The sequence below is a fragment of the Trachypithecus francoisi genome, unplaced genomic scaffold (genome assembly GCF_009764315.1).
Source record: "Trachypithecus francoisi isolate TF-2019V2 unplaced genomic scaffold, Tfra_2.0 Lachesis_group3, whole genome shotgun sequence".
NCBI lineage: Eukaryota > Metazoa > Chordata > Mammalia > Primates > Cercopithecidae > Trachypithecus > Trachypithecus francoisi.
Genome location: NW_022681468.1, coordinates 32877346 through 32896271, shown reverse-complemented (window position 1 = coordinate 32896271; position 18926 = coordinate 32877346). Strand labels below are relative to the sequence as shown.

Sequence of the window (18926 nt, the reverse complement as noted above, 5' to 3'; positions counted from 1 at the left end):
TCCATATTTCTCGTGGACCATTTTTCTGCATCCCCACAGCTACCCCCTAATCTATACCAGCATCTGTTTCTCATCTTTGATACTGGAACAGTTTTCTTTTTTTTTTTTTTTTGAGACGGAGTCTCGCTCTGTTGCCCGGGCTGGAGTGCAGTGGCCGGATCTCAGCTCACTGCAAGCTCCGCCTCCGGGTTTACGCCATTCTCCTGCCTCAGCCTCCCGAGTAGCTGGGACTACAGGCGCCCGCCACCTCGCCCGGCTAGTTTTTGTATTTTTTAGTAGAGACGGGGTTTCACCGTGTTAGCCAGGATGGTCTCGATCTCCTGACCTCGTGATCCGCCCGTCTCGGCCTCCCAAAGTGCTGGGATTACAGGCTTGAGCCACCGCGCCCGGCCAATACTGGAACAGTTTTCAAACTGACTCTGCCTCCACTCAAACTATCCTAGTTCTTCCTGACAGGCCAGGATGATCCTACTGAAAGTCTGACTCACTGCTGGATTTCCCATAGCCCTCAGCACAAAATCCTAACTGTATTGAGGCCCACCTGATTCTGGCCCCTACTTTCCTCTCCGGCTTATTTCTCCCCACCAACCCCTCATTCAGACTGACTTTTTCCCCTGCATGCTTTTCTCCCTCCCACAAATGGCGTTGTTGAGACTCTGGACTGAGCCCTGGAGTCTTCACTGAGTCCCCACCACCATGTAACCATTTAACATTTGATGGACGGGTTGGACTGGGGATGTGCCCATCTGGCCTGCAATAGCCATGTATAGCCAGCAGATGGCAATCGGGTGCAGCAACAGACAAAATCTCTGTCTAGGTTCCCAATAGGCACGCGGCTCTGATTTCCCAACCAGCTGTGTACCTGCCTTACTGCTTTGGCCATCAGAGGGTGGTAGCAACTTCCTGAGAACTACCCTTATTGGGGTTCTGGATTCTCCTGTTTCCTCTTTTGCCTGCACTCTCAAACCAGAGCAAATCCTCTGATGCCTGGAGCAGTATCTCACAATAGGGTCTAAAAACTACCTGGATCGCAGTCTCCGCGGGAGCTTATTAGGAGTGTGGATTCCAGGGCCCCATTTACACCTGCTGACTCCAACCTTAGACATTGGAGAGGCAGTATATGCACACGGATGACTTACATAACCTTGCTGTGCCTCACTTTTCCCATCTGTAAGATGGGATTACAGTAATGCCTATAGGATAATACCCTGCACACAGTGCTAGGTGAGCCCAGTTTGAGAACCCCTGAGAGTCTGACTCCTGTTTTCTAGGGGGAAGTCAATACCCGTGGATACTCTTGCTCAAGGTTACCCTCCAGGTTAAAGACTCTCCTGTCCCAGGACTGAAAGGTGTTTTTTTCCAGAGACTAGCACTGAGCCCTGAACTCAAAGGCAGACATTTTAGCTTCCATTGATAGAAATTAAGATAAAAAAATGGTATATCAGTATTGATTGATTTGGAAAAGATTTCATAAGTATGGATACGTTATTATTGTGTAGAAAAGCTGTTTTCTTTCTAATATGCTTAGAAAGGCAGGGATACCAAGTGCTGATTTTTGAAATCAACATCTGTTGAACTTATTTGTATTTTTCTTCACCATTTTCTGTCTGATGCAGTGTAGAAAGAAAGTCCAGTGAAATGAACAGTGTGTGAATAAAGGAGGAAAAAAAATGTGAGGTTAACTTTGCATCTTCTTCTGACATTCTGTGCAGTTGTAATGTAACAAGTGCTTCTAACAATTTTTTTTTTTGAGACAGAGTTTTACTCTTGTTGCCCGGGCTGCAGTGCAGTGGCACGATCTTGGCTCACTGCAACCTGGGTTCAAGCAATTCTCCTGCTTCAGCCTCCTGAGTAGCTGGAATTACAGGTGTGTGCCACCATGCCTAGCTGATTTTGTATTTTTAGTACAGACAGGTTTTCACCATGTTGGTCAGGCTGGTCTTGAACTCCTGAACTCAGATGATGTTAAGATTTAACAATCTTAGGCCGGGCGCGGTGGCTCAAGCCTGTAATCCCAGCACTTTGGGAGGCCGAGACGGGCGGATCACGAGGTCAGGAGATCGAGACCATCCTGGCTAACACGGTGAAACCCCGTCTCTACTAAAAAAATACAAAAAATTAGCCGGGCGAGATGGCGGGCGCCTGTAGTCCCAGCTACTCGGGAGGCTGAGGCGAGAGAATGGCGTAAACCCGGGAGGCGGAGCTTGCAGTGAGCTGAGATCCGGCCACTGCACTCCAGCCTGGGCGACAGAGCGAGACTCCGTCTCAACAAAAAAAAAAAAAAAAAAAAAAAAGATTTAACAATCTTAAATATAAAGCTTCACCCCCCTAAAACATCCAGTGAAACACTGAATAATTAAAAAAAAAAAATCTCCACATTTATCCCCTGGAGGAAGAGGTCAACATAAACTGCTCCCCAAATGTTTCTCTGGAGTCCAGCATTCAGGCCCCAGGGCATTGCTGGTGGCTTCTGGGTCCTGAGCAGCCACCTCATATCCCAACTGCCGCTCCTGGATGTCCCACCATTGCCTCAGTCTCACTGCCTGCCAATCTGGGCTCATCCCCCCATTCCCCCTCGGACACACTTCTCTGAGTATTTTTCATCCCGGTTTCTGCAGCATCAGGTTCTTAGTTGAACTGGCCAGAAAGCTGAGAGTTGTCCTAGAACGTTCTCGTTCCCATACCTCCATTCCAGCAGAACCCTAAGGAGAGTTAAGTGGATTTCACGCTATTTTCAAAGTCAGGTTTCACAAGGTTGCACACTGCTGGGTAATCACAGGGAAGAGAATTCCATTGGTCTAGCCCATCCCTGTCCCATCCTTTCCCCTGAGCACAGCGTTCATGCCAGGTCACACCTGAGGCTACTAGACATCCCAAGTCTTGGCCAAGGACTGTGTCGGCCCTGCTCACGAGGGATCTGGCAGATGTAATAGGTTCCTATCTAGCAGCCTCTGAGAGGCTGAGCTCTGTGCCATGAACTGAGGAGACGGAGCCGTTTGTATTCAGCTCTTGTCCTCACAAAGGCCTCAGTTTGCAGCAGCTGTGGTGTGGCACAGTGTGATAGAGGCTTCCATATGGAATGGGCAAAAGGTGCAGCAAGCTCACAGGAAGGCTATGCTGGCTGATCTGTGTCTGGTACCTTGTGGCCTATTTTCCAAGAATGAGCCAGCTCTTTGAGTGTTGGCTGCCTGGGAGTCTCTGGGAAATGCCTCAATTGCCCCTCAGGTGACCCTAGTCACTGGTTGTAAAAGACTCATTCCAGTTTGGTGGCTGTCGCAGGAGGATGGGAATCTAGGGGGCAGGGCTCTTGCCACAGGCAGTTGTCAGGATGAGGCTGGAAGGCTGAGAAGCAAAGCCCGGAGAGTGTGTGCAGGGGAGCCTGCTCTCGCCCAGTGGCTGTCTGCTTTCATTGGCCTGATATCTCACCAGAACCTTCTCCTAGTGTTATTGCTTCTCCCCAACCCCAGCCAGTGGCACCCAGGTTACCTGTAGGGTGGGTTCCTAAGTGTTCCCATTGCTAGTTTATCTCATGGAAGAGGAGGAGGGAAGGTTTTAGATGAGAAGCAGCAGAGTGTAGTTTTAATGGTATAAAAATTTTTCCATGTGGCCAGGTGCGGTGGCTCTCGCTTGTAATCCCAACACTTTGGGAAGCTGAGGCAGGTGGATCGCAAGGTCAGGAGTTTGAGACCAGCCTGGCCAATATGGAGAAACCCCGTCTCTACTGAAAATACAAAAATTAGCCAGGTATGGTAGTAGGCACCTGTAATCCCAGCTACTCGGGAGACTGAGGCAGGAGAATCGCTTGAACCCAGGAGGCGGAGGTTGCAGTGAGCCGAGATCGCACCACTGCACTCCAGCCTGGGTGACAGAGCGAGACTCCGTCAAAAAGAAAAAAATAAATTCCATGAAAAATGACTTTGAAAATAGCATGAAATCCACTTAACTCTAGGAGGTCTTCTGTGCCAGGCAGAGAGAGCTGGGGGAACAGAGATAGGAGGGCAGCCAGCAGGAGACTGGGCAAGCAGCTGCTCATGTATCACCCTCTGCCTGCAGAGACCACTGGGTTGGCAGAAGGCAGGAAGAGCACAGGGTGTCTTCATCAATGCTTCACCCCACTCCATACTGCAGCCCCTAGGGCCAGGAGGAGGAGAAGTGCAGGCTGTGGGGTCAGGGAGGTATTTGAGGAGCATCCAGGCTGTGTGGCTTTTGGTTCCCTTTCCTTCACCTGCCTCTCTGTCCCCCCGCAGCCCATCCTGGCTCAGACAGGGGCCTCTGCAGTGTGGCAGCCTGCAGGTATTGATAGTCGAGATCAGTTTCTAGGTTCCTTAACTGGGCAGAGTTATCTGTTGTCACTTAAGTTAGAATTGGGAGGGTGGACCGGGCACGGTGGCTCACACCTATAATCTCAGCACGCTAGGAATCCAAGGCAGGCAGATCACCTGAGGTCAGGGGTTTGAGACCAGCCCGTCTCTACTAAAAATACAAAAATTAGCTGTGTGTGGTGGCAGGTGCCTGAAATCCTAGCTACTCGGGAGGCTGAGTCAGGAGAATCGCTTGAACCTGGGAGGCAGAGGTTGCTGTGAGCTGAGATTGCACCACTGTACTCCAGCCTGGGTGACAGAGTGAGACTCCATCTCAAAACAACAACAAAAACCAAATACAAAATTGGGGCACAGTGGCGCATGCTTGTAATCTTAGTGCTTTGGGAGGCTGAGGCCAGAAGATCACTTGAGGCCAGGAGTTCAAGGCTGCAATGAGCTATGATTGAGCCACTGCACTCTAACCGGGGTTACAGAGCGAGATCTTGTGTCTAAAAATAAGAGAAAAAAAAGGCCAGCCGTGGTGGCTCACACCTGTAATCCCAGCACTTTGGGAGGCTGAAGTGGTGGATCATTTGAGGTCAGGAGTTTGAGGCCAGCCTGGCCAACATGGTGAAACCCAGTCTCTACTAAATATACAAAAAAATGAGCCAGGCGTGGTGGTGCATGCCTGTAATCCCAGCTACTTGGGAGGCTGAGGCAGGAGAATTGCTTGAACCCAGGAGGCAGAGGTTGCTGTGAGCCGAGATTGTACCACTGCTCTCCAGCCTGGGAGAGTGAGACCCTGTCTAAAAAAAAAAAAAAAAAGCCAGGCGCAGTGGCTCATGCCTGTAATCCCAGCACTTTGGGAGGCCGAGGCAGGCAGATCACGAGGTCAGGAGTTTGAGACGAGACTGGCCAATATGGTAAAACCCCATCTCTACTAAAAATACAAAAATTAGCCAGGCATGGTGGTACATGCCTGTAGTCCCAGCTACTCGGGAGGCTGAGGCAGAAGAATTGCTTGAACCTGGGAGGGTGGAGGTTGCAGTGAGCCGAGATTGTGCCACTGCACTCCAGCCTGGCGACAGAGTGAGACTCTGTCTAAAAAAAAAAAAAAATCTCGAATCTAATACCAAACAAAACAAAACACACACACACACCAAAAAAAGAAAAAAAATAGAATTGGTGCACAACAAGGAGGGCATAACTGGGTTGCATGGCAGTATCCAGGACAGGGACTGATGGCTGCAAGGTCCACTGATCCTCAGAGCTCATCTTCATGGAAATAGCAGGGAACCAAGTATCTTTGACTTGTGTTTTCTTTGTTTTGCTTCTTTTTGAGACAGAGTCTCTGAGACACTGTCGCCCAGGCTGGAGTGCGGTGGCACAATCTCAGCTCACTGCAACCTCCACCTCCTGGGTTCAAGCAATTCTCCTGCCTCAGCCTCCCAAGTAGCTGGGACTACGGATGCACACCACCACGCCTGGCTAATTTTTTGTATTTTTACTAGAGACGGGGTTTCACCGTGTTAGCCAGGATAGTCTCGATCTCCTGACCTTGTGATCTGTCTGCCTTGGCCTCCCAAAGTGCTGGGATTACAGGTGTGAGCCACCATGCCCAGCCTGTTTGTTTTTTTAAATAGAGTCACACAGAGAGAGCTGGCAGGGGAGGGCAGAGATAGGAGGGCAGTCTCACTATGTTGTCCATGCTCATCTCAAACCCCTGGGCCCAAGCAATCCTTCCGCCTCAGCCTCCCAAAGTGCTGGGATTACAGGCATGAGCCACCATGCCCGGACTCTTTGACATGTTTGGTATTTCATTCATTCCATCCACATTTGTTGAGGTCTGAGGGTGAGGGAGAGGATGGTTACAAAGCTTGGTAAGACCTAGGCCCCCTGGAATTGTTTACAAACATTTGACTACATAACTGGTTCTTAATCCTAAATTCAAGGATTCTCAGGGTTCAGTAAGTGTAGTTTGTAATTTTATGTCCTCATTCAGAATTTTAGGTGACAATCATAATTCACTTTATTAGAGATAAAGACAGAACCCCTTTTTTTTTTTTTGAGACGGAGTCTCGCTCTGTTGCCCAGGCTGGAGTACAGTGACCGGATCTCAGCTCACTGCAAACTCCGCCTCCCGGGTTTACGCCATTCTCCTGCCTCAGCCTCCCGAGTAGCTGGGACTACAGGAGCCCGCCACCTCGCCCGGCTAGTTTTTTTGTATTTTTTAGTAGAGACGGGGTTTCACCGTGTTAGCCAGGATGGTCTCGATCTCCTGACCTCGTGATCCGCCTGTCTCGGCCTCCCAAAGTGCTGGGATTACAGGCTTGAGCCACCGCGCCCGGCCTGATCTGGATACATTTCTAATGACCTGGATTGAAGACCAGACACAGAAGCATATCCCTCTCAGCCACATGACAATCACTGACAAAGCAAAGTTTGTTTGTGATGTTGAAAGGCAAGACTGGATCCAACTACCGTGTGGAATTTACTGCTAGCTCTGGGTGGCTTAAACTATTCGAGAATCGTTATTCATTACATAATGTGAAAGTGAGTGGTGAGTCTGTAAGTGCTGATGTGAAGGCAGCTGAAGAATTTTTGGAAACTCTAGATAAGCTGATTGTGAGGAAAATTACTTGCAGGAGCAAATCTTTAATATGGATGAAATCTCCTCTTCTGCAAACGGATGCCTGAAAATACTTTCATTTATAAAGAGGCCAAGTTAATGTCAGGTTTCACGGCTTTTAAGGACAGTCTTGCTTGAGAGCAATGTGGCAGGTTACAAACTGAAACCCTTTGTGATCTGAAACAGGGAGAACTCCAGGGTCTTCCAGCTTATCAATAAATGCATGTTGAGGCCTGGCATGGTGGCCCACACCTGTAATCCCAGCACTGTGGGAGGCAGATCACTTGAGGTCAGGAATTTGAGACCAGCCTGACCAACATGGTGAAACCCAATCTCTACTAAAAATACAAAACTTAACTGTGTGTGGTGGTGGACACCTGTAATCTCAGCTACTGGGGAGGCTGAGTCAGGAGAATTGCTTGGACCCAGGAAGTGGGGGTTGCAGTGAGCCGAGATCACACCACTGCACTCCAGTGTGGATGACAGAGTGAGACTTGGTCTCAAAAACAAAAAAAAGATCTGATGGTTTTATAGGGGGAAAGCCCTTTCGCCTGGTTCTCATTCTCTCTTGTCTCCCGCCATGTAAACTATGACTTTCATCTTCCACCATGATTGTGAGGCCTCCCCAGCCACGTGGAACTGTCAGTCCATTAAACCTCTCTTTCTTTATAAATTACCCAGCCTGGGGTATGTCATTATCAGCAGCGCGAAAACGGACTAATACAGTGGTAGAAAGTAGTAGTAGCTTAAAAGCTGCTACAGCTCCTTGATCCATTGGTTGGATCAAAGAGGTGGTATTTGAAGGCAGAAATACCACTCTGATATCGGGATGAAGATCACCAGGAAAAGGCAGACGTGTGGGAGCATTATCAACAATAAGCAAAATCTTGGAAGGTATGTTCTTCCCCAAACAATACTTCTCCACTGTACTGGCATAGCAATTCAGGAGTGCACCTTGGAAGCGGAGCTGGGTCATCCATGACGTTTCATTGCTCCTGAAGTACACTGGCAGCGTGTGCTTGTTTTTTGTTTGTTTGTTTTTTAAAAGACAGGATCTCACTCTGTCATCCAGGCTGGAATACAGTGGTATGATCATTGCTCACAACAGCCTTGAATGCCTGGGCTGAAGAGATCCTCCTGCCTCGGACTCCCAAAGTAATGGGATTACAGGTGTGGACCACCATGCCAGGCTTCAACATGTATTTATTGATAAGCTGGAAGGCTCTGGAGTTTTCCCTGTTCCAGATCACAAAGGGTTTCAGTTTATAACCTGCCACATTGCTCTTAAGCAAAACTGGTATTACAGGCATGAGCCACCGTGCCCGGCCCCATCAGATTTTGTGAGATTTATTCACTATCATGAGCACAGTATGGGGGAAACTGTCCCCATGATTCAATTATCTCCCACCGGGTTCCTTCCACAACACATGGGAATTATGGGAGCTACAATTCAAGATGAGATTTGGGTGGAGACACAGCCAAACCATATCCACTACCCAAGGAAGACCTTTACCCAGGCTATTACTGCAACTGAGAGAGACACTAAGAAGACACTGATGTAATTCTAGAAGGATTACAATGTTTATGACTGCATCAAGGACCTTGCTTGAGACTGGGGCAATGTTATCAAGGCATGTCTGCATGGCATCTGGAAGAAGAAACTGAACAGGTTTGTTCATGACTTCAAAGGATTTGCCAAGGATAAGAAGGTTGCAAAAATCAACATAGCTGTGGTTGGAACTGGCAAACAACTTTAACCTTGGTATGGATGAGGATGCCATTGAGGAGGTCCTAGAGGTGGTTCCTAAGGAACAGATAAATGAGGGATTCTTGGAACCAGAACAGGAACACAGCTGAAGAACAAGCAAGAGAAAAGGAAACTGCAGAAGAAAAAGAACTTCCAAGAAAATTCACAGTGAAGGGCTTAGTAGAAGCTTTTACAGACCTCAACCAGCTCCTTAAAAAGCTTGGAAACATGGATCCCCCCAACAATGAAAGGTTTTCCTTAATAGAGAGGAATGTTTATGGTGCAGTATTTTCTGACAAGAAAATCTATGATGAAAAAAGAAACAGGTCCAGGTGCAGTGGCTCACACCTGTGATCCTAGCACTTTGGGAGGCCGAGGCAAGAGGATTGCTTGAGCCTAGGAGTTCAAGAACCTGGACAACATAGTGAGACCCTATCTCTACAACAAGGTAGCACATGCCTGTAGCTTCAGCTACTTGGGAGGTTGAGATGGGAGGATCACTTGAGCCCAGAAGGTTGAGGCTGCAGTGAGCTGTGATTGTGCCACTGCACTCCAGCCTGGGTGACAGACTGAGAATCTGTGTCCCGCCCCCCCCCAAAAAAAAAAGAAAAAGGAAAAGAAAAAAAGAAAAGGAAAAAGAAACAAACCGAGCAAACCACTATGTATTTCATCAGAGTGATACCTCCTCAAGAAGGGGCTCAGGTCCTTTAGGAAGCATTCCAGAATAAGGCATTGTTATTATAGGAGATGGCAGCCCCAGATGTGTTACTGCCCCTAGAGACCTTTCAGTGGGATGAGATGTGATGGTGGAAGGTGGGAGACAGTGATATTGATGATCTTGACCCCGTGTAGGCCTAGGCTAATGTGTATATTTGTGTCTTTTTCTTTTTTCAGGCTCAATTCACTTTATTTTTCTTGTATAAAAACCCTATGTTGTAGCCACAGCTGGAGTCTGCGTCGGCTGCAGCGAGACTCTGGTGTGGGTCTTGACGAGGTGGTCAGTGAATTCCTGATAGGGAGACTTAGTGAATACAGTCTCCTTCCAGAGGTTGGGAGTCAGGTAGCTGTAGGTCTTAGAGATGGCATCAAAGGTGGTCTTGGCAAAGTTGCCCAGGGTGGCAGTGCAGCCCCGGGCTGAGGTGTAGCAGTCATCGATACTAGCCATCATGAGCAGCTTCTTGAGCACAAGTACTGAGATGATGCCAGTACCCCTGGGTGCAGAGATGAGGTGCACCAGCACAGAGCAGCAGCGGCCTGTCACCTTGCAAGGGACGGTGTGGGACTTGCCAATCTTGTTCCCCCAGCAGCCTCTGCGCATGGGGACGATGGAGAGCTTGGCCAGGATGATGGCCCCGCGGATGGCAGTGGCCACCTCCTTGGAGCACTTAACACCCAGACCGCCATGTCCATTGTAGTCCCCGATGGCAACAAATGCCTTGAACCTGGTGCGCTGGCTGGCATGGGTCTGCTTCTGGATGGGCATAATCTTCAAAACCTCATCCTTGAGAGAGGCCCCCAGGAAAAAGTCAATGATCTCAGATTCCTTAATGGGCAGGGAGAATACATAGATCTCCTCCAGGGATTTCATGTCCTTGACCAAGCGGTCCAGCTTGGTGAGGGACATCCACTCCTTATCCTCCGCCTTGCCTCTGTGAGCTCCACGGCCTCGGCCCCAGCCCCGTCCACGGCTGCGACCCCGGCCCCTGATGCCACTGCGGAAGCCTCCATGGAAGCCACGGCAGTTCCCCATCCCAGGGCCCCAGGGCCTCCGGGCTCCCCCGCTGCACCGGCGTCATCTGCCATTTGGTGTTTTCTCAGAGAAGAAGGTATGTGTCTATTTTTAACAAAAAAAGTTTAAAATATAAAATGTTTATTTATTTATTTTTGAGATAAATAAATAAATAGCTGTTGCCCAGGCTGGAGTGCAGTGGCGTGATCTCGGCTCACTGCAAGCTCCGCCCCCCAGGTTCACGCCATTCTCCTTCCTCAGCCTCCCGAGTAGCTGGGACTATAGGCACCTGCCACCACACCCAGCTAATTTTTGTATTTTTAGTAGAGATGGGGTTTTACTGTGTTGGCCAGGTTGGTCTCGAACTCCTGACCTCAAGTGATCAACCTTCCTCGGCCTCCCAAAGTGCAGGGATTACAGGCGTGAGCCACTGTGCCCAGCCCCAAAAGTAATTTTAAACAGAAAGAAAATTTAGTGTAGCTTAAATATACAGCGTTTATACTATCTGGAGTAGAGCACAGTCATGCCCTAGGCCTTTATAGTCACTCACCACTCACTCACTCACTCAACCAGAGCAACTTCCAGTCCTACAAGCTCCCTTCATAGTAAGTGCCCTATACAGATGTATGATTAAAAAAAAAAGTCTTTTATATCGTGGTTTTACTGTGCCTTTTTAAAATAAATAAATTTATTTGAGACAAGATCTCACTCTGTTAACCAGGCTGGAGTGCAGTGGTGAGATCAAGGCTCACTGCAGCCTCAAGTTCCCAGGCTCAAGCAATCCTCTCTGGAAGGAAGTATGAGGGGTCCCACTTACGGGGTGTTGGAAATGCACTTTTTTTTTTTTTTTTTTGAGACAGAGTCTTGCTCTGTCGCCCAGGTTGGAGTGCAATGGCACTTTCTCGGCTCACTGCAGTCTCCACCTCCTTGGTTCAAGCGATTCTCCTGCCTCAGCCTCTCGAGCAGCTGGGATTACAGGAGCACACCACTATGCCTGGATAATTTTTATATTTTTAGTAGAGACGGGGTTTCACTATGCTGGCCAGGCTGGTTTCAAACTCCTGACCTTAGGTAATCTTCCCACCTCAGCCTCCCAAAGTGCTGGGATTACAGGCATGAGCCACCGCGCCTGGCCATGCTCTGTATTTTTTTTAGAGACAGATCTCACTCTGTCAGAGCTCACTGGAGCCCTGAACTCCTGGGGCTCAAGTGATCCTCCTGTCTCAGCCTCCCAAGTAACTGGGACTATAGGCATGTGCCACCACCCCTGCCAGAAATGCTGTTTCTTAAACCAAATTATAGTACATAGGTGTGTTCAGTTTGTGAGAATTTGCCAAGCTGTATACTTGTGTTTGTGTACTTTATGTATATTTCAGTAAAAAGTTAAAAAAAAAAAAAAACCCAGATTCCTGGGTTGAGAAATGCCATTAAGAAAAAAAATAGGTAAGCTACAAATTGGGAAAAAATATTCATAAAACATATCTGACAAAGAACTGGTAGACAGGATATAAGGTAATTTCTTTCTTTCTTTCTTTCTTTCTTTTTTAAGATGGAGTCTCGCTCTGTCACCCAGACTGGAGTGCAGTGGCGTGATCTTGGCTCATTGCAAGCTCCGCCTCCTGGGTTCACACCATTCTCCTGCCTCAGCCTCCCAAGTGGCTGGGACTACAGGTGCCCGCCACCATACCTGGCTAATTTTTTTATATTTTAGTAGAGATGGGGTTTCACCGTGTTAGCCAGGATGGTTTCGATCTCCTGACCTTGTGATCCGTCCACCTCGGCCTCCCAAAGTGCTGGGATTACAAGGGTGAGCCACCATGCCTGGCAGATATAAGAGAATTTCTGCAACTTAATAAAGACAAATGACTCAATTACAGCAAAATTGACAAGAAACATGAAAAGACACTTCACCAAAAAAGATATACACGTGGCCAATAGGTACATGAAATTGTGCTCAAAATCGTAAGACACAAGGAAAATGAAAATTAAAATCACAATGAGGGCCAGGAACAGTGGCCCACATCTGTAATCCCCTCACTTTGGGAGTCTGAGGTGGGAGGATCACTGGAGGCCAGGAATTTGACACCAGCCTGGGCAAAATAGTGAGACCCCCCCCCGCCTCTACAAAAACAAACAAAAAACCCACAATGAGATAGTACTACCCACCCATGGCTGGCTAAACTTTTTTTTTTTGAGACAGGGTCTTGCTCTGTCACCCAGACTGAAGTGCAGTGACACAATCATGGGTCACTGCAGCCTCAACCTCCTGGGCTCAAGTGAGTCTCCCACCTCAGTCCCCCAAGTAACTGGGACTAATTTTTTGTAGAGATAAGGTCTCACTATATTGTCCAGGCTGGTCTTGAGCTCCTTGGTTCGAGGCAGTCCTCTCACCTCAGCCTCGTGAAGTGCTGGGATTACAGGCATGAGCCACCACACCTGGCCCACAGCTAAACTTAAGAAAGACTGGTAACACTAAATATTGGTGAGGATGCTGGGCGCGGTGGCTCAAGCCTGTAATCCCAGCACTTTGGGAGGCTGAGACGGGCGGATCATGAGGTCAGGAGATCGAGACCATCCTGGCTAACACAGTGAAACCCCGTCTCTACTAAAAAATACAAAAAACTAGGCGGGCGAGGTGGCGGGCACCTGTAGTCCCAGCTACTTGGGAGGCTGAGGCAGGAGAATGGCATAAACCTGGGAGGTGGAGCTTGCAGTGAGCTGAGATCTGGCCACTGCACTCCAGCCTGGGCGACAGAGCGAGACTCCGTCTCAAAAAAAAAAAAATATATTGGTGAGGATATGGAGCAACTGGAACTCTCATACACTGTTGATGGGAAAGGCTTGGAAGTTTCTTAAAAAAAGTAAATATTTGCTTACCCTCTGACTCAACATTTTCACCTCTAGGTATTTACCTGAGAGAGAAAAGAAAATATATGTCCACAAAAAAGATTTGTATAAGAATGTTCACAGAAGCTTTTTTTTCTCTAAGTCAGAGTTTTTTATTCTTGTCGCCCAGGCTGGAACGATCTCGGCTCACTGCAACCTTCCCCTCCGGGGTTCAAATGATTCTCCTGCCTCACTCTCTGGAGTAGCTGGGATTACAGGCATGCACCACCACGCCTGGCTAATTTTTGTATTTTTAGTAGATGGGGTTTCACCACGTTGGCTGGGCTGGTTTCAAACTCCTGAACTCAAGTGATCCATCCACCTTGGCATCCCAAAGTGCTGGGATTACAGGTGTGAGCCACTGCACCTGGCCCATGGAAGCTTTATTCCTAATAACTCCAAACTGGAAACAACTCAAATGTTTATCAGTAAGAAAATGCTAAAACGCTAACTATTTTTATCTATATGAAGGACACTATTCATTAATAAAAAGAAGTAAACTACTGATACATGTAACATGAATAAAACACTACACTGAGCAAAAGAAGCCTAACATGAAGCAGTTTGTACTACATAATTCCATTTCTATAAAGATCTGGAATAGGCAAATCTAATCTATGGTAGAAAATAAAAACCAGAAAAAGTGCCTCTTGAAGGAAGAGATTGACAGGAAATGAGCAAAAGAGAACCTTCTGGAGTTACGGTGATGTTTCATATTTTGATAGGGATTTGATTTCCACAGGTGTATGCAATTGTCAAAACTCAGCAAATGTACACTTAAGCAAATGTACATTTTACAATTCATTATAATGTAAATTTTATATTGAAAGGAAAACAGGCTGGGCGCGGTGGCTCAGGCCTGTAATCCCAGCACTTTGGGAGACCAAGGTGGGCAGATCACATGAGGTCAGGAGTTTGGGACCAGCCTGGCCAACATGATGAAACTCTGTCTCTACTAAAAATACAAAAAAAATTAGCTGGGCGTCTTGGCAGGCGCTTGTAATCCCAGCTCCCAGCTATCTGGGAGGCTGAGGCTGGAGAATCACTTGAACCTGGGAGGTGGAGGTTGCAGTAAGCTGTGATTGCGCCACTGCACTCCATCCTGGGCAACAGAGAGACTGCATCTCAAAGGGAAAAAAAAAAGAAAACAAAACTATAACCAAATATTGAACTCTAGTTGATAATATGCATGATGAAATATTTAGGGAGAGTGGATAGATGTCTGTCATTTACTTTGAAATACATTTTAAAAATGAGGATGGAATGATAGATGGAGGAAAGATGATAGATGGATAGAGCAATAATGTCACTGAGAGAACCTAGGTAGGTGTTCATTACAAAATTATTTCACCTTTGCTGCATGCTTAAAGTTATTTTTATTATAAAATGTAGAGAAAAATGAGTGGTTTAATGAAGTCTCTCCCAAGCGGTATTAAGTCCTGCTTAACATATGCCACTTTTAAACATTTAATGTCAAAGATGATGTTTAAATATCAAAGGAGATTGTCAGTCTGTCCTATCTAACCCTGCCAGCTAAAGATGTCATAATCTATACTTAATAAATAGAAAATAAGTGACATAAAATAGATCGGCCAATTAAAAAAAATCAGTGCCTAAGTCCTACCCCCAAAATTTTGATCATTGATCTAGAGTGTGTCTGGGAATTTTTAAACTTCCCTAGGTAGTCTTTTTCTTTTTAAATTATACTTTAAGTTCTAGGGTACATGTGCGCAACATGCAGGTTTGTTACATATGTGTACATGTGCCATGTTGGTGTGCTGCACCCATTAACTTGTCATTTACATTAGGTATATCTCCTAATGCTATCCCTCCCCCCTCCTCCCACCGCATGACAGGCTCTGGTGTGTGGTGTTCTCATTGTTCAATTCCCATCTATGAGTGAGAACATGCGGTGTTTGGTTTTCTGTTCTTGTGATAGTTTGCTGAGAATGATGGTTTCCAGCTGCATCCATGTCCCTACAAAGGACACAAACTCATCCTTTTTTATGGCTGCATAGTATTCCATGGTGTATATGTGCCACATTTTCTTAATCCAGTCTGTCATTGATGGACATTTGGGTTGGTTCCAAGTCTTTGCTATTGTGAACAGTGCCACAATAAACATACGTATGCATGTGTCTTTATAGCAGCATGATTTATAATCCTTTGGGTATATACCCAGTAATGGGATGGCTGGGTCAAATGGTATTTCTAGTTCTAGATCCTTGAGGAATAGCCACACTGTCTTCCACAATGGTTTACAGTCCCACCAACAGTGTAAAGGTGTTCCTATTTCTCCACATCCTCTCCAGCACCTGTTGTTTCCTGACTTTTTAATGATCGCCATTCTAACTGGTGTGAGATGGTATCTCATTGTGGTTTTGATTTGCATTTCTCTGATGGCAAGTGATGATGAGCATTTTCTCATGTGTCTGTTGGCTGCATAAATGTCTTCTTTTGAGAAGTGTCTTTTCATATCCTTTGCCCACTTTTGATGGGGTTGTTTAATTTTTTCTTATACATTTGTTTGAGTTATTTGTAGATTCTGGATATTAGCCCTTTGTCAGATGGGTAGATTGCAAAAATTTTCTTCCATTCTGTAGGTTGCCTGTTCACTCTGATGATAGTTTATTTTGCTGTGCAGAAGCTCTTTAGTTTAATTAGATTCCATTTCTCAATTTTGGCCTTTGTTGCCATTGCTTTTGGTGTTTTAAACATGAAGTCTTTGCCCATGCCTATGTCCTGAATGGTATTGCCTAGGTTTTCTTCTAGGGTTTTTATGGTTTTAGGTCTGACATTTGTCTTTAGTCCATCTTGAATTAATTTTTGTATAAGGTGTAAGGAAGGGATCCAGTTTCAGCTTTCTACATACGGCTAGCCAGTTTTCCCAGCACCATTTATTAAATAGGGAATCCTTTCCCTAGCTCTGGTTTTTATCAGGTTTGTCAAAGATCAGATGGTTGTAGATGTGTGGTACTATTTCCGAGGGCTCTGTTCTGTTCCATTGGTCTATATCTCTGTTTTGGTACCAGTACCATGCTGTTTTGGTTACTGTAGCCTTGTAGTATATTTGAAGTCAGGTAGCATGGTGCCTCCAGTTTTGTTCTTTTGGCTTAGGATTGTCTGGCAATGCAGGCTCTTTTTTGGTTCCATATGAACTTTAAAGTAGTTTTTTCCAATTCTGTGAAGAAAGTCATTGGTAGCTTATGGGGATGGCATTGAATCTATAAATTACCTTGGGCAGTATGGCCATTTTCACGATATTGGTTCTTCCTATCCATGAGCATGGAATGTTCTTCCATTTGTTTGTGTCCTCTTTTATTTTGTTGAGCAGTGGTTTGTAATTCTCCTTGAAGAGGTCCTTCACATCCCTTGTAAGTTGGATTCCTAGGTATTTTATTCTCTTTGAAGCAATTGTGAATGGGAGTTCCCTCATGATTTGGCTTTCTGTTTGTCTGTTATTGGTGTATAGGAATGCTTGTGATTTTTGCACATTGATTTTGTATCCTGAGACTTTGCTGAAGTTGCTTATCAGCTTAAGGAGATTTTGGGCTGAGACGTTGGGGTTTTCTAAATATACAATCATGTCATCTGCAAACAGGGACAATTTTACTTCCTGTTTTCCTAATTGAATACCCTTTATTTCTTTCTCCTGCCTGATAACCCTGGCCAGAACTTCCAACACTATGTTGAATAGGAGTGGTGAGAGAGGGCATCCCTGTCTTGTGCCAGTTTTCAAAGGGAATGCTTCCAGTTTTTGCCCATTCAGTATGATATTGGCTGTGGGTTTGTCATAAATAGTTCTTATTATTTTGAGATAAGTCCCATCAATACCTAATTTATTGAGAGTTTTTAGTAGGAAGGGCTGCTGAATTTTGTCGAAGGCCTTTTCTGCATCTATTGAGATAATCATGTAGTTTTTGTCTTTGGTTCTGTTTATATGATGAATTATGTTTATTGATTTGTGTGTGTTGAACCAGCCTTGCATCTCAGGGATGAAGCCCACTTGATCATGGTGGATAAGCTTTTTGATGTGCTGCTGGATTCGGTTGGCCAGTATTTTATTGAGGATTTTTGCATCAATGTTCTTCAGAGATATTGGTCTAAAATTCTCTTTTTTTGTTGTGTCTATGCCAGGCTGTGGTATCCGGATGATGCTGGCCTCATAAAGTGAGTTAGAGAGGATTCCCTCTTTTTCTATTGATTGGAATAGCTTCAGAAGGAATGGTACCAGCTCCTCTTTGTACCTCTAGTAGAATTTGGCTGTGAATCCATCTGGTCCTAGACTTTTTTTGATTGGTAGGCTCTTAATTACTGCCTCAATTTCAGAGCCTGTTTGTGGTGTTTTCAGGGATTCAACTTCTTCCTGGTTTAGTCTTGGGAGGGTGTATGTGTCCAGGAATTTATCCATTTCTTTTAGATTTTCTAGTTTATTTGCATAGAGGTGTTTATAGTATTCTCTGATGGTAGTTTGTATCTGTGGGATCAGTGATGGTATCCCCTTTATCATTTTTTATTGTGTCTATTTTATTCTTCTCTTTTTTCTTCTTTATTAGTCTTGCTAGCAGTCTATCAATTTTGTTGATCTTTTCAAAAAATCAGCTCCTGGATTCATTGATTGTTTGAAGGGTTTTTTGTGTCTCTATCTCCTTCAGCTCTGCTCTGACCTTAGTTATTTCTTGCCTTCTGCTAGCTTTTGAATGTGTTTGCTCTTGCTTCTCTAGTTCTTTTAATTGTGATTTTAGGGTGTCACTTTTAGATCTTTCCTGCTTTCTCTTGTGGGCATTTAGTGCTATAAATTTCTCTCTACACACTGCTTTAAATGTATCCCAGAGATTCTGGTTTGTTATGTTTTTGTTCTCATTGGTTTCAAATAACATCTTTATTTCTGCCTTCATTTCGTTATGTACCCAGTAGTCATTCAGGAGCAGGTTGTTCAGTTTCCATGTAGTTGAGCAGTTTTGAGTGAGTTTCTTAATCCGGAGTTCTAGTTTGATTGCACTGTGGTCTGAGAGACAGTTTGTTATAATTTCTGTTCTTTTACATTTGCTGAGGAGTGCTTTACTTCCAACTATGTGGTCAATTTTGGAATAAGTGCAACGTGGTGCTGAGAAGAATGTATATTCTGCTGATTTGGGGTGGAGAATTCCGTAGAAGTCTATTAGGTCCGCTTGGTGCAGAGGTGAGTTCAATTCCTGGATATCCTTGTTACCTTTCTGACTCGTGGATCTGTCTAATGTTGACAGTGGGGTGTTAAAATCTCCCGTTATTATTGTGTGGGAGTCTAAGTCTCTTAGTAGGTCTCTAAGGACTTGCTTTACGAATCTGAGTGCTCCTGTATTGGGTGCATATATATTTACGATAGTTAGCTTTTCTTGTTGAATTGATCCCTTTACCATTATGTAATGGCCTTCTTTGTCTCTTCTGATCTTTGTTGGTTTAAAGTCTGTTTTATCAGAGACTAGGATTGCAACCCCTCCTTTTTTTTGTTTTCCATTTGCTTGGTAGCTCTTCCTCCATCCCTTTATTTTGAGCCTATGTGTGTCTCTGCATGTGAGTTGGGTCTCCTGAATACAGCACACTGATGAGTCTTGACTCTTTATCCAATTTGCCAGTCTGTGTCTTTTAATGGGA

The 18926-nt window shown here is 45.5% G+C and overlaps 1 pseudogene; it reads right to left on the bottom strand.

Annotated features, from left to right (window-relative positions):
- Nucleotides 1-9605: 9605 nt before the first annotated feature.
- LOC117071391 lies at nucleotides 9606-10480 on the bottom strand (annotated as a pseudogene).
- Between the last annotated feature and the right edge of the window lie 8446 nt (nucleotides 10481-18926).